The sequence below is a fragment of the Equus caballus genome, chromosome 5 (assembly GCF_041296265.1).
Source record: "Equus caballus isolate H_3958 breed thoroughbred chromosome 5, TB-T2T, whole genome shotgun sequence".
Taxonomy (NCBI): Eukaryota; Metazoa; Chordata; class Mammalia; order Perissodactyla; family Equidae; genus Equus; species Equus caballus.
The window spans coordinates 73,324,467-73,339,072 of NC_091688.1; the positions used below are offsets into that span (position 1 = coordinate 73,324,467).

At 34.2% G+C, this 14,606-nt stretch overlaps 1 protein-coding gene across 2 annotated transcripts in view; it reads left to right on the forward strand.

Annotated features, from left to right (window-relative positions):
- Nucleotides 1-14,606, forward strand: part of DPYD (dihydropyrimidine dehydrogenase) — a 768,719-nt gene that overhangs the window by 200,018 nt on the left and 554,095 nt on the right. The window lies entirely within an intron of this gene.

Below are 14,606 nucleotides of genomic sequence, written 5' to 3' on the forward strand. Positions count from 1 at the left end.
GAGAAAATAGAAACAATTTGAGGTTGTGAGTTGTTGCAATAAATTCTTGGATTTAATTTCTTTTCTTACCAAATTCAAAATTACATTAGGCTTACCTGACCAGTGTAAGATATGAGCTTTACAACCTGAGAAAATCCTTAGTTGATGGAGAAGATACACTTGAATTCTTCCACATCTTTCTTTGGGGACCCATCACCTCTTCATTAAACCAGGGCAAGCTTGCAAGGATGTAGTAAGTGAAAGGTCACACAATATGTATATGAATTAATGCTGCATTTCAAAACAAAATGAGTTAAACTAATATTGTTAGTTTGTCAGTGACCCGGACGAGAGAAAGAGAGAGAAACATCATTCTTCTGAGAACTCTCACTTGGTTTTAATGAGGTTCCTACCACCCCTTCCCAAAGCAAAGTTTATTTATTTAAGGCATAGCATGGATTAAGATGGCATTAAATGCATTTTAAGTGAATCATGGAATTTGGAATAGGAATGTATCTTCTTATTCCATTCCAGTTGTACTTTGTATAACTGTGGCTTCAAATATATCTATCAAATCATAAATAAAACTCTCCCAGTCAACTATGTAGAAAAGCTTTCATTCATTTTTTTAAGTTGGCCGCTTACGCCAAGTTAATTTAGAACGTTCTGTATTCCCTAAGTCAAAAGGCAGTTTACTTAAATTTACTCAACTGTCAAAGTTGTTATGAAGATAAGCAAAACACAAACAACATATTAATTGACTGCCAGTGAAAAGAAAATGTATAAAGTGCAAAATACTATTATTCTTTCTAACCACTAAACTATTGATATGAGTTCTTAAGTCAAAGCAGAACATGATGCAACAATTTTATGTTTTGGTTGTTTGATAACACAGTGATTGATTTTTGACCTTTAAAGAAATACAAATCTATCTTTCAACCAAATTAAGCAAAGGTTAAGAAAGCAGACTAAAATAGTATGATATTTTTCAAAATTGTTTTTCCTATAACTTATAGGTGATTTATCAAATATCAACTCTGTAGTCTGCCATTACTGATTAAATCCCTACCTTATACTTTTCCATTTGAACATGAGCATATGATTTGGAAGGACAGTGGTAAAAAGGAATAAATCACACAAAGGATAGCCTGCAGTAGAATCAGGAGACCAGCTGCTTTTCTTTTCTCTTCTGTCCTGTGTTGTCATTATTATTCAATCCTTTGCTGTCCCCACATCTGCAGTGACCTTGCTTCAGACACTGTGTGTGCCTGTGGGACAAACAAGCTATGAGGTGATTCCAACTCTCTCTAAGAGGCAGTTTTTCCTAAATCAGTGAGGTCTAACAATATTGCTGAAACAAAATAACTTGGAGATCATAGTGTGATGTGGATTTTCTTATCAATTTCAGGAGGATTTTAAAATTTCTCTACACAAATGCAACCCCTGAAAATTTTATTTTGAAATATGTTTTAGTATTTAATTGAATTTTTAAGAAATCATTTGTTTATCACATTTAATAGACCAACTAAACTCTCATTGTCTCTCGAATTTAACTAATGAATTGTTGCAAAAGGAGAATGAAATGAGAGTGCATCTTTCTACTCATTTCCTAAAGTTTGAAAAATAACTTAGTAGATAATTAGCTGCATGTCAAATCAGTTTCCTTCTATTGATTTCAAAGTGTTATGGGGGAAATTTAGGAAAATTAAAATTAATTCTAGGGCTCTAAAGTTTGACTTTAAACGCTAAAATCAATGAAGGCCAGAGGATTAGAACTTAAAGTTTCTGCCTCAATTATGAGTTTTTAAGAATATGTTAGATTATGAAATTGGTGTCTAAAAACAGTGTTTTTCACAGTAAATATTCTATGGGATTATTTATTTTAATAGACAAATATACTGTTTCGTGTGACATATACTTCTCGATACTGTACTTTTAGTTTAGTTTTTATACTTTTAGTTAAGAGTGGAACTGATGAGTGGAATTCCAGCCTAAATCAGGTAACTCACTGAGAGCAGAATCACTCTTGAGGTTTTTCTTTAATTGTATCTCTCAGCAGATTTTTTATATCACTTCTCACTTGGCATTGCCCAGTTCTTGTCCCTCCATCATATACTGTTTATATATCATATACTGTCTCTATTTATTTCTATATTTTATTGAGTAGACACAGTTCAAATCAAATTGATCCATACTTAAAATACAATAAACTATGCACAAATACAATTCAAACAACCAAGTGTTATGAGACTACATTGAGGAACATTTTACAGTTACTCAAGTTACGTCAACATTTGTATTTTGCTTCAACTCTAAAATAAGTAGTTTGAAGACTTGTGAATGAAGAAGGAACATACTTACTTGAGTTAGTTTGTGATTATTTTAATAGGACAAATATTATGTCTACCATATCTTCACGTTGAACATGAAAGTCACTAAAAGACTTCAGTTTGGCCTTCTAAGCATATTTGAGGAGTATATAAAAATATGTATACTAACAAATAAGAGTATTCAATTTCTTCTCTCAAATAATGTCTTTATGTGATACATCCCATCTATCAAGTAGAAAAGTGGAGACGAAGGAAAAAATGAAGTGCAGTCCTCAAATTATAACCAATTGCCAAAAAAACACCTACATAAACTGAAATGTGAGATTGAGTATACTCTGTGTGTTACGTTGATTGCTTTATAAGTAAGATCATCAAATGACAGAGATACTTTGGAGAGTGAATGAGGATGTTATTAAGAATTAATCCAGGGGCTGGCCCCGTGGCCGAGTGGTTAAGTTCACACACACTGCTTCGGCGGCCCAGGGTTTCGCCAGTTCAGATCCCAGGCGAGGACAGGGCACCGCTCACCAGGCCACGCTGAGGCGGCGTCCCACATAGCACAACCAGAGGCACTTATAACTGGAATCTACAACTGTGTACTGGGGGTCTTTGGGGAGAAGAAGAAGAAAAAAAGATTGGCAGCAGTTGTTAGCTCAGGTGCCAATCTTTAAAAACAAAAAAAGAATTAATTCAGTGCAGCAGGCCAAAGCAAAACTATCCCAGGCAAACTGGCTTGTATGAACACCCAGTATAATAAGCTCCTACTAGGTAAGGATTCAATTAATCAAACAAACATTGATTAAGCATCGATTAGAGGTAAGTGTTGTTATAGGCTGCTTCTAAACTACAGGTCCTGAGAAACATTGTAGTTTCTTAGGAAATAATAAAGCCAACAACTGAAATTTTGTAGCAAACTTAGTAAGACATGTGCATTTACGTTAGCATCCTTGGACTGATAATCCTGTCTTCATTAATTTTTGTCACTTGGTTTTGGAGGTGACTAGACCTTAGTACAAAGGGAAGGATCAGGCAGGAAGAAAATGTAGAGTTAGAATACACCATACTTGTCAAGCACTTCCATGCATTTTTGTAATATCTCACTTTAAGATGTTGAGAAACACCCTTGAGACATGTAAGCTAGGTGATGTTTTTCTGATTTAGACATGAGAAAACTAAGGATCAAAGTGATTAAAAATCATAGTAAACATTAAACAAACTCCTCGTGCCCTGGACAGTGTTGGGTACTTTACTCAGAACTTGACTAATCCTCAAGCCAACCCTTTAGGTAAATGTTATCTCCATTTTATGTTTGAGTAACAAGAGGCTCCGTGAAATTAATTAACTTCCACAAGCTCACCTCTAATAAGAGGCAGATCTAGAACACAAACCTATTGTTCTAATTTCCATTATTTCACAAATTATCAGTTGCGCTGGATAATGTAACATCATAGATACAAACTCAATGTAAACCCAGGTTTTCTGGCTGCAACTTCACAATATTGTACTTTGTTGGCTTGGCCACATAAACCTCAGTCACTATACCTCACAACTCACAAAATGAAGTCACTATACGTCATTTGCTGTGAAATATGAAGTAACTATATTAAGATAGGTTTTGTAAGATGAATACAGATTTCTTAGTCATTTTATGTATGTATGTTGCCAAAAAGCTTTTACTTTTTCTTTTGTTGTTCTGGCCATTGAAGGATTATTGTAGGGCCAGGATCCAGGTTTTCTGGAGCCTGAGCTGGTAAACGTTGGGTTCCTTCTATGAAAAATTACACAAAAGCACTACCACAGAATTTAAATACAGAGCCTTAGAAGGGGCCCATGCAATGAGGGACCCTGAAGCTTAAGTTTATATTTAATGTTTTATTTTAATTTGGAAAGCCTATACCTGATTTTGTGATACCTAATCTAGAAGTAAATTTAGGAGTGAGGGTGGCACATTTATGGTACAGTTTGGCGAACTGGTGAATAAGTTCTTTCATTTCATGTAGCTAATCTAAAACTAAGACAAATTACCATGATAATGAATAGTAACCAATATTTATGGCTAATACCTTTTATAGGTCATTTATAAATAGAATATGGATTAGAGAATAGTTTTTAGATTAATTATATCTCACACTTGCCTTATTGTCCCACACTCATATCATCTTCGAATAAAATTTTTCTATGCTATTGCTTTTTAAAGCAATATTAACAATAGTTTGTGAATACTGTTCATACAAAAAAGGTAATTATTTCTGGAAGAAATAAGATGTACATGAAAAATATACATTAAACGGTAATAAAATCAATAGTTTGCACCCTGGTGAAATGTTGCTCTCAGGATGCAAATGCAAGTAATTTCTCTTAAGGCTTCATTTGTGTCTCTCCTTTTGCTCTTAATCCAATGGTTAATAGAAAGGAATAATGTCCTGATAAATTTCTCTAAATATTTGACATTATTCTCCAAAAACTTTTAGGAATCTATTAAAAATACTCAGGGCTGACACAATGATTGATAATGAAACTGTTTGACTGGGTGAATTGCTATATGATTTTCAGCACAATATTTTAGTTTGTTTTAAAACTATATATTAGTATCTAGAGCTTCAAAACATAAAAATAAGTTTCAGAGATTTGGGACACTAACTTTGAGATTTACCAAATTGCATGGTTGTTGAGATTATTTGCTAATAGTTTTTTTTTTCCTTGTGAATTTGTTTTTTGTGAGTCCAAATATACGTACTCTTACAGGCACCTCACAGTTTAGAATGATGGATTTTCATTGCTTTAAATCTTAACAACTTAAACATAGGCATATTTTCATAAATATATTTGATAAGTAGTAGTATAAAGTAGTATAAAGCAATAATACTATATCAGCATGAATCACTTATAAGAGGCATGATGCTGTGAGTTAAAATTTAAGCCACCCGTTTTGCTCCGCGTATAATAAAATAAATGAAATATAATAAGCACGCAAAAAAATTAATAGTTGAAGTGAAACCGTTGGGGACCAGAGATGGTATAGAAATGTTCGACAGTAAACAGAAGACTTGGGCTGCTGTTCGCTAGACTCTGCGTGAGCAATGAGGAGCTGCTGGAGTGTGTGACTTGTGTGGGATAATAAGTACCCAACGCATTATGCATGGTAGAAGACTGGACTCACCCACTCCTGGTAGGAAGTTAAAAAAATAGATGCAAGTACTGTACAGGGCTGGGGTTATATGAGGCTGCAGAGAGAGCTGTGCCGCAGTGTTTTGGGCATGTGCCTAGGGGCACAGTAACTTGCTTCTGTGATGTCTCTGACTATCACCTGGGCGCCGGAGCCCTGGCTTTTCACTAAGAGACCTGGTTCTGCAGTGGGAGAGGGAGAGGAATGAGGGCAGGAGGAGGCCACCACAGACTTGATATAGGAAGCAAGAGGGTACGTGCAATGCAGAGAACTTTCACTCAAGAGAACTCTGTGACAAAAGTTCAAAACTTCATTAGAAAAACTAATGCTACCAGTGGTGATCAAAAGACTCAACCCAGAAATGACTTTATCCTAATGAAACACAAATAATAGCATAATCAGGCCTTTAAAATAAATAGGCGTAAAATAATAGCCATAAGAATCAGATAAAATTATGAAAAACAACAAGTTTAATGTGAAAAATGGTTGATTGAACATAATCACTGAAATAAAAACACCAAAAAAAACCCGTTAAATTTTGAACTGGCTATAGACACAGATATAATTGGTGAACTAGAAAAAATAGATCTGAGAAATTCAACCAGAGTATACAAAAGAGATATAAACAAATGGAAAGTATAATAGAGAAGTTAAGAAGCTTAGAAGACGCCAATGTTCCTATTAAAGGAGTACCTGAGGGAGAGAAGGAGAGACTGGCAAAGAGCACCCTTAATTCAGTTATGGTAGACAATTTTCCAAAAGAAAGGAAAGATGTAATTTCGTCACCTGGACCCATGGTTGTCAAAGGGTTCAGAACAGGTGTCCCCAAGATGTGCTGCTTGGGCATGTGAAATATTTTGAAATAAAGGCAGTTGAGACCCTGCAGACTCAAGAGAAACTTTTCCTCTCATTAAATTTAAATTGAGGGCCTTGCCCGTAATAATAGTTATTACCAGAAATAAGTTTCTATGCCCTATCTGTATGGCAGGGCAAACCTCTAATTACTGGACATCTGCTTTTCCTATTGTCCTGTGAATTATGCTCCTCCCTTCTGAAGCCCCAGGTACCTATCCCATTCCTTTGCTCAAGATGGCGTAAATACCTCACTTTACCTTTCTGTCTGACCCGCTCATGTATGTGGGGTTCCCATATGTATAAACTTGATTTTCTTCTGTTAATGTTTCATATCCATTTGATTATTAGACCAGCAGAAAGAAACATTGAAGGGGAGAGGAAGTTTTTTTCTCTCCAACAGTTATAATATTGTAAAATACTGGGGATGACAAAAGAATCAGTGCTTCTAGAAAAAGATAAAAGAGATTACTTTAAAACCAAATGACAATTAGACTGAGCCCAGACTTCTCATCGACATCAATAGATGTCAGAAGCCAAGAGAACAGTATTTTTAAAGGACTAAGGTAAAGAATTTTATTTCTCCTTTAACAATAAGGACATTAATACAGATATTTTTCAGGCATTTTAAATCTAAGGTGGCTTATCACTCACCTTGTTAGGAGAACTGTTAAAAGTTAGTTATTCTCAGTATGAATGAAATGAATCTGGAGTGAAAGAGAAAGAGATGCAAGAAACAGTGATGAGCAAAGAAGTAAGCAAAATATGGTGGTAGATATAATTGAATATCAACTATGAAGTAATAATAACAACTCATTTTGGGACATCAAATGTAAAAATAGAAATAAAATTTTATATAATGTTGATAAAAGTTTTTGAGGTGGGGGTAGGGGGAGTGCATTCGGTCAAGTATGCTAATGGCCTTTCATGTTGGGAGGAGAAGAGACACTGAATAACTTAAGAATACGTTTTTATAAACATTGATTTACCTGTGTTAAAAATTAAAAGATAATCACAAAAATTATGGGAATACAATCTGTAACTTCCAAGCAATCATAGAAATAAAGAGGCGTGGGCGAGGAGAAAATGTAATCCAATGAGAGACAGGAAAGGAAAAATAAAACACAAAAGAGAGAGAAGCAAAGAAAAAGCCTGGTAAACAGGAAACACAAAATGAATAGTTAAATAAATCCACATATATAGTTAATCAGAATAATTTATGTTTACTAAATTTGCCTGTTAAAACATAAGTGAGTCTAGTATGTATTAAAAATAAATACTCTAAACTACTTTGTGACATCTAGAAGAGAAAGACCTTATCAGGAAACTTGAAAATAAGGTGGTTGAAAAAAGATATGCTACGCAAACATTAACTGTAAGAAAATTAACGTAGTGATATTAATATGTAGCAAAAGTAGAATTTTAGGGAAAATATTAATAAAAATAAAGAGAAAAGTAATGAAAAGAGTATAAATGTCTTAACAGATGTAACATTCATAAACTTGTGTATACATTACAGCATGGCCTTACTCAAAATTAGGTTGTTTGAATAAAGCTTATTAGATTGATTTAACAAATCTATAGAGAGTCCTGTCCCCAACTAATCTAGGGTGAACACAACCTTTCATGCACTTGGGTAACATTTACCAAAGTGACTGCGTACTAGGTCAGCAACAGTTACATGTATTTCTAAAGAAGTACATACAGACTGTATGTTTTTAAACTATGACATAACTAAATTAGAAATAAAAAAAGTTACAAAAATGTAGACAGGAACAACCGATTTCTGTTTGGAAATTTAAAAAACACACTTGTAAATAACTTATGGGGGAAAGAGTTCATCACAATAGAAAATACAAAATATTTAGACCTGTATGACACCTTCCATTGACAAGCTGTGAAATGCAGCCAAAGTCATTTTTACATGAAAATTTATGGTGTTAAGTGTGTGTAGCAGAAAAGATAAAGAATGTGTATAAATTAGTAGTGTTCGTCTCAAGGAGTTAGAAAGAGAGCAAACAGGTAGGAGTGGTGTGGTGATGCTAGTGGTAAATTCTAAAAAAGAAGAAAGGAAATGCAAATAAGATGAAAAGTAATAAGCATACAAGCAAAAATAACAATGATCTACAAAACAAAAGTCTGGTTCTTTGAAATTAGTTTGATAAATGATTGTCTGGAATTTCACACAGTAACCAGTACATTTCAATTGTGACCGCCTTCTAATTACCGTCCTTTTATTATTTTATTAATCTGATGGGAAAGGGGGAGGATCTCTCTCTAGGCCACCATAGCTCCGTCTACCCTCTGTTGCCTCCCTGCTATCCTCCTATCCTCAGCAAGCTGTAACATAGATTGCCTGGCCCCTGCCAGCTTTAGTTTCCAACTCCACCATTGAATACACATCTGAGTGACTAGTTAGGTACTAGGCAGTGTCTGGGTGTGAAGGATACAGTGATGAACAAGACAGGAGTGATACTAGCCCTCAGGGAGCTTATTGCCTACCGAGAAAGAAAGACAATTAAGCATGCACATTACCATAAAGTGCTGAGCAGGGGCAGGAGACAGTACAATGGGAGTCGGTAGTTAGGAAACCTAATAGCCTAGCAGGGAGGGGAAGTTGAGTTGAGAAAGTGAAATTTAAATTGGGTCCTAAAAGGTGTTCATCAAGCTCCATGAAGTCGGCAGTGAGTGAGTCTTCAAGGCACAGGGAACAGCATGAGCAAACCCTGAAGGCAAATGGGTCCCTTTGAACCTACATATGATTTTGGATCAGTAAAGTTGCTCATAACCAAGCTATACACATCCATCTTTTCAAATTATATTTGGTCAACTTCAACCATTTAATTCATTTGCAGCCTCAAATCTCAAATATAACACATAGTATAGTCACTATAAAAATATAAACTATAACGTAAGTATAATGACTTAGGAATCTGTTCCGTTGTCTATAAAATGAGCAGTCATCCCTAACTTTGAAGATTGTTCACATTGTCAGTCTCCACAATAAATTGCTGAAGTGATTATTACTCTCCTAGTTTTGGAGCTGACATTTAGAGAGGTAAGGTCTTCTTTGAGATAGCACATATCAATTTTTAAAGATTAGGCTCAGGTGTTGTCTTTTCTCCTTTCTGGGTAACTTTTCTTTCTCATGGGCTCCAAGAGAGCACCATATGTAAAAATGAGCACTACCCCTAACAGATTGTTTGTAATAATTTTTCTTTATTTAAGACATATGAGTACTCTGTTATCCAGGGAGCTACTTGCTGGAGAATCTGTGTTTGTCTTACTCAATCTGGTGTCTAGTGCATAGAGGGCACATAAAGATATTAACTGAATTAAAGTGGAAATTGAAAGGAACAGAATATTCTGATCTCAAATTACACAGTATTTTTATCATGCCAGAGATGTCTCACAATAGTGTCTATTGTAATAATGAGAAAAATAATGAAATAAAATCTTTAAGAATTACCAACACTTTAATAATTTTGATAACTGAAAGTTTGCCGTGGCATGAAGTTTTCCTTATTTCAGATGTATTTGAAACATAGTTCCTACTTTTGGTGTCCCTTGTTTAATTGTTGTGAAGAAAGCTGTCAGGTTGCCCTAGAATGTTTCCTCTCAAAGGCTGAGGGCAGTGCATAGTATGCACTCATATTTCTTTTGACTTATTTTACAAAAGGAAACAAGTTACAAAGAAAATTACATAGAAGTGTCTCCTAGAGGGCATGTAATTTGAGGTAACTTACTTTTGGATGCACAAATAGTGATCTTTCCCCGTTCAAGCATTCAAAAGGTAACCAGACTGTCATACAGCTAATTAAATAATGCAAAGAAACCCAAACCAGCAAAATGAAAATCACTGTAGCATTATTTTTATTAAGATTTCTTTTAGATCTACACTGATGAAATAATATTTCTAGAAATTACCAGAAATGATGTTTTATTTTTTAATAAAGTCAATTTCAATACTTGCAAAAATATGAACCTCTTAAGAGGTATGCAGAATACAGCTATCGTTGTACAATTCGTCCTTCACCTAGTGGAGATATTCTAAAATTTCCAAGAAAATTTTATTTGTCATGATTTCCCCATAGTTTGTTTTTGCTATTGCTTGATTAACAAGAACAAATAGAGTAATTGAGGAAGAATTATAGCTACCAAACATTCATGTTTATTTTCATTGTGTACCATTTTAGAAAGTAAGAAAGATTAAAATGAGAAAGAGTTACCCTGAAATTAGAATTGGTAAATATCCTTGCATTTTCCATGCTATGTTCTTTTTCATTTAGAGCACACTATATAATGATTACAAAATCATTTTTTCTGTCTCCAGAAGGTGAAGAGGCTTGAGGGAAGATCCCACGGTCGCTCTCTGTGTCTGAGCTTTCCATTTTTAAAATCAGGATAATCTCTCCCTTGCCTCAAAATAATGTGAAAATTATAAAGAAAATGCTAGTAAAGTCACTTTGGAGTGATGAAAGAAATACACTTTCTAGATGAGTAAGAGATCAGAAATCACAGGGTGATTATGCAGGAAATCTATTTTAAAATGCTCCTCAAGAAGAATATTCACTTATAAATAACTGTCCTTCTGAATCACTGAGGAAGAACTGTGTTTCCTTGGTGACTATTACTCATTTGTTGAAGACTGTAACTGGAGTTCAGGGATTTTGAAATTCATCGAAATCTTGTTGTATGCCTACTGTGTGGTAGAATTCTATTATATCCTGGGATTACAGATGGGAGGGAACATCCTCTGATTACATTATAACCTATAGGGAAAGTCAGATTGTAAGCTATAATGTTCTGAAAAAAGATTATGTAAAACCCCTAGCTAAGTGCCTAGAAGATAGTATGTGCTCAGTTATAGGTAGCTAAACATAATTTCACTAGCAGCAAATGTAAAATAAGCCAAACTAGGTCCTTCAGAGCTAGTTCAAGGCCTTTTTCATCATTTCCTATAAGACAGTGCTTGTTCTGTCATAAGGCTCTGTAAAAGTTTGTTATATGCTATTGATGGAAAGTAACATAATCTTAAAATAGTCCAAGTGCTACAGCATTGGTATGGAAGAGAATGCCTTTCAAAGGATATAAATATAAAATATTTTGATTGATCACAAGATCGCGCTCCTCTTAGTGCAGCTAACTACCTTAGGTTCTCAGGTGGCAGAATAGCATGGTAGGAAGCCAGATGGTGTAGTGCTGTGTTTTTCAAACACTTCATTAACAATTCTTGGTTTGTAAATTTAATTTATTAAATAGAACAACCAGCTTTTGTTGTTAATAGATTGACTGTTATAAGTGTATTAGACTTAGGGAAGATAAATTCATGTAATACTTTTTTCAGTTATACATTTCCTGTTGAAATATTATATGTATATGATGATTTCCTGTTGCAAATCACTATAAAAATTTGACAATGGCAGTTTAAGAGTTCAGATTCTGGAGTCAAATAACCTTGGGATGAAGTCTTCAGTATGTGAACTTGGCCACACTTTCCTCACCTGGGAAATGGAAATCATAATTGTACCTTCATAAAAGGACTATTGAAGACTAAATGAGATCATCTGTATAGAGACTAAGCATAAAGCCAGGCACATCGTATGTACTCAGTGAATATCAACCTTCTTATTATTGTGGGGAAATACATATTGGCTGTACTTTCCATACATCTTTAAATAATCGAATCACTCCCTTGTGATACTGATTAACTTAGTTGTTTTCTCTATTACTTTGTTTTTGGCAGTTGAATCTTCAGCTTAGAAAAAAATTACACCTTAGAAAATTAATCAATGACTGACAATTGAATGTTGTTTTAAAGAAAGGTGTCTTTCTCACCTAAAGAGCTTAATTGACTTGGATTAAGTTTTTGTTACGTTATGAAACAATAGGAATTGTACTTCAAGAAAATCTGTTAGAAAATGTTCTTTTGTTATTATAAGTAAGTGAACTTAGTATAGCTTTTATGTATATTTGTCTGTAATTTTTAGTTACATTTATTTGAAGACTGATCTAGTTTTTAAAAAAAGATGAGAAATATGCTTCATTGCTATTTATTTATGAACATTCTTAAATTTTATAGATTTGTTTTCATTAATACTAAGTTTTGGGACAAAATTAATTCATGCTGTTTTTTCGATAGTATAAATGAGCTTTTTTCACTCATATGGATTGGCAGTCTGAGGAAAAATATCCCAAGATTCATTATTCTAAACATAGTTCAGTGTTTGCTTTATTAGATATATTAATTTGCTTTCTTTTATAAAATGACATTTTTAGGTGTATAATAAATGACTGATTTCACATCTCAGGTTTATAAAGTACTTTAGATATATATCAAACCCCTGTCCCCCCAAAAATGTTTGTAGAACTATTTGCTTGACTTCCTGGCCAGTTTTTTTTTTTCTTTTAACATTGTGTCGCAACCAGGCTACATTAATGGAAGTATACTGTGTACATATGAGATTATCCACTATGTGTATTTTAGTTGAAAAGGACTTGAATGCTGCTGTTTCAAAGGATAGAGAGCCACTTATTCCTTCAGATCTTGAGGAGAGTGGGAAGGATAGCTGCTACATCTCAAAGTTTGGGATTGATGATGCAACTCTCTTAGAGGTTTAAATAAAATTAAATGAACCCTCACCTATTGCTTAAGTCCAGCAGTGTGTTGAAGCCAGCTTGGACCAGCTCTTGAGAGGCTGATTAAATTTTCAGGAATTTTGTGAGCCAGTTGTTAAATATAGCCATTATGAAAAATTAAACTATGTAATTTTATAATCATATAAATTGTATTAAAAACAAATGTAACAAATAGTAAAAATGTTACTTCATAATTATTTATTTCATTTGCATTGACTGTGCTCTTGAGGTTATGTCTATTGTATCATATGTTGTAAATTCTAATTTCTACAATGATGGAAATGTTCTATAATGATGGAAATGTTCTATAATGTGGTTGGTTCATTTGCCCAACCGCATGTAGTTATTGAGCTCTTGAAATATGGCTAGTGCTACTGAGAAACTAAATTTTTAATTATCTTTAGTTATAACGAATTTAAATATAAATTTGAATAGTCACATGTGGCTAATGGCTACCATATTGGACATAAAAGTTTAGATATATTGTAGCTCACGGAGTTTGAACACCAGGTGAATTGAGAAGTAACATTTGTCCTGAGATAACATCTGTGCCAGTCTTCCTCTATTTTGTATGTGGGTTGCTGCCACAGCATGGCTGCCAACAAGTGGTGTAGGTCTGCGCCCAGGAACTGGACCCAGGCTGCCAAAGCAGAGCGTGCTGAACTTAACCACTAGGCCATGAGACTGGCCCTACATCAGAAAGTTTTTAATTACTAGTTTGCAAATCTAAGAGTACTCAACTGAATACGAAGGAGGTTGGTATTTATTTAATTCCTAGATGAAATTAGCTGTAGCTCTCCCTGATCATGTTAAGTGTACAGTTAAATGTTGATTTGTGAAAAGTATATGAAATCTTACTTTGCAAAAATATGACAGATTTCAAATATGTTTTTATTAGTGTTTCAGTAAAACAGTTTATTAATTTAGAATTAGAATTTAGTCCCTTTTCAGATTGCTTAGGAAGATATGAAAGGTAAAAACATGTTGATTTAAAAATAATATGAGAGGGGTGAGCCTGGTGGCGAAGTGGTTAAGTCACGTGCTTTGCTTCAGTGGCCCAGGGTTTGCAGGCTTGGATCCCAGGTGTGGACCTGGCACCGAGTGTCAAGCCACACTGTGGTGGCATGCCAGATAAAATAGAGGGAGATTGGCACAGATGTTAGCTCAGGGCCAATCTTTCTCACAAAATAAATAAACAAACAAATAAATAAAAATAAAAATGATATGAGAGAAAATCTTTACTATTTGGATAGCACAGGAAGGAGCAGCAAAATATGTCTGTAATTTGTAAAACCCTAGATTGTACTGGAAATAAGAAATGGTTATATGTCTGTTTTAACTGAAACTCTTCATTAATTAACGTATATACCCTCTTCTACAAAAAACACTAGAAATTAAAGATGAATTCAAAGATGGTGTCTGCCCTTAAAGATCTTATGGTCTAAGGGAGGAAACAGATAAGTAAACCAGTAAAATGTGATAAAGTATTAGGATAAAAATGACAAAATGCTGTGGGAATATTTGTGGGGCCATTTAGCTCAGACTGAGGAATTAGGCCTTGTAATATTGCTTGATAAGACCCTCTTTAATTTTTAGATGGGATCATTTGGATGTTCCTTAAATCCTTAAACTTTGAATGG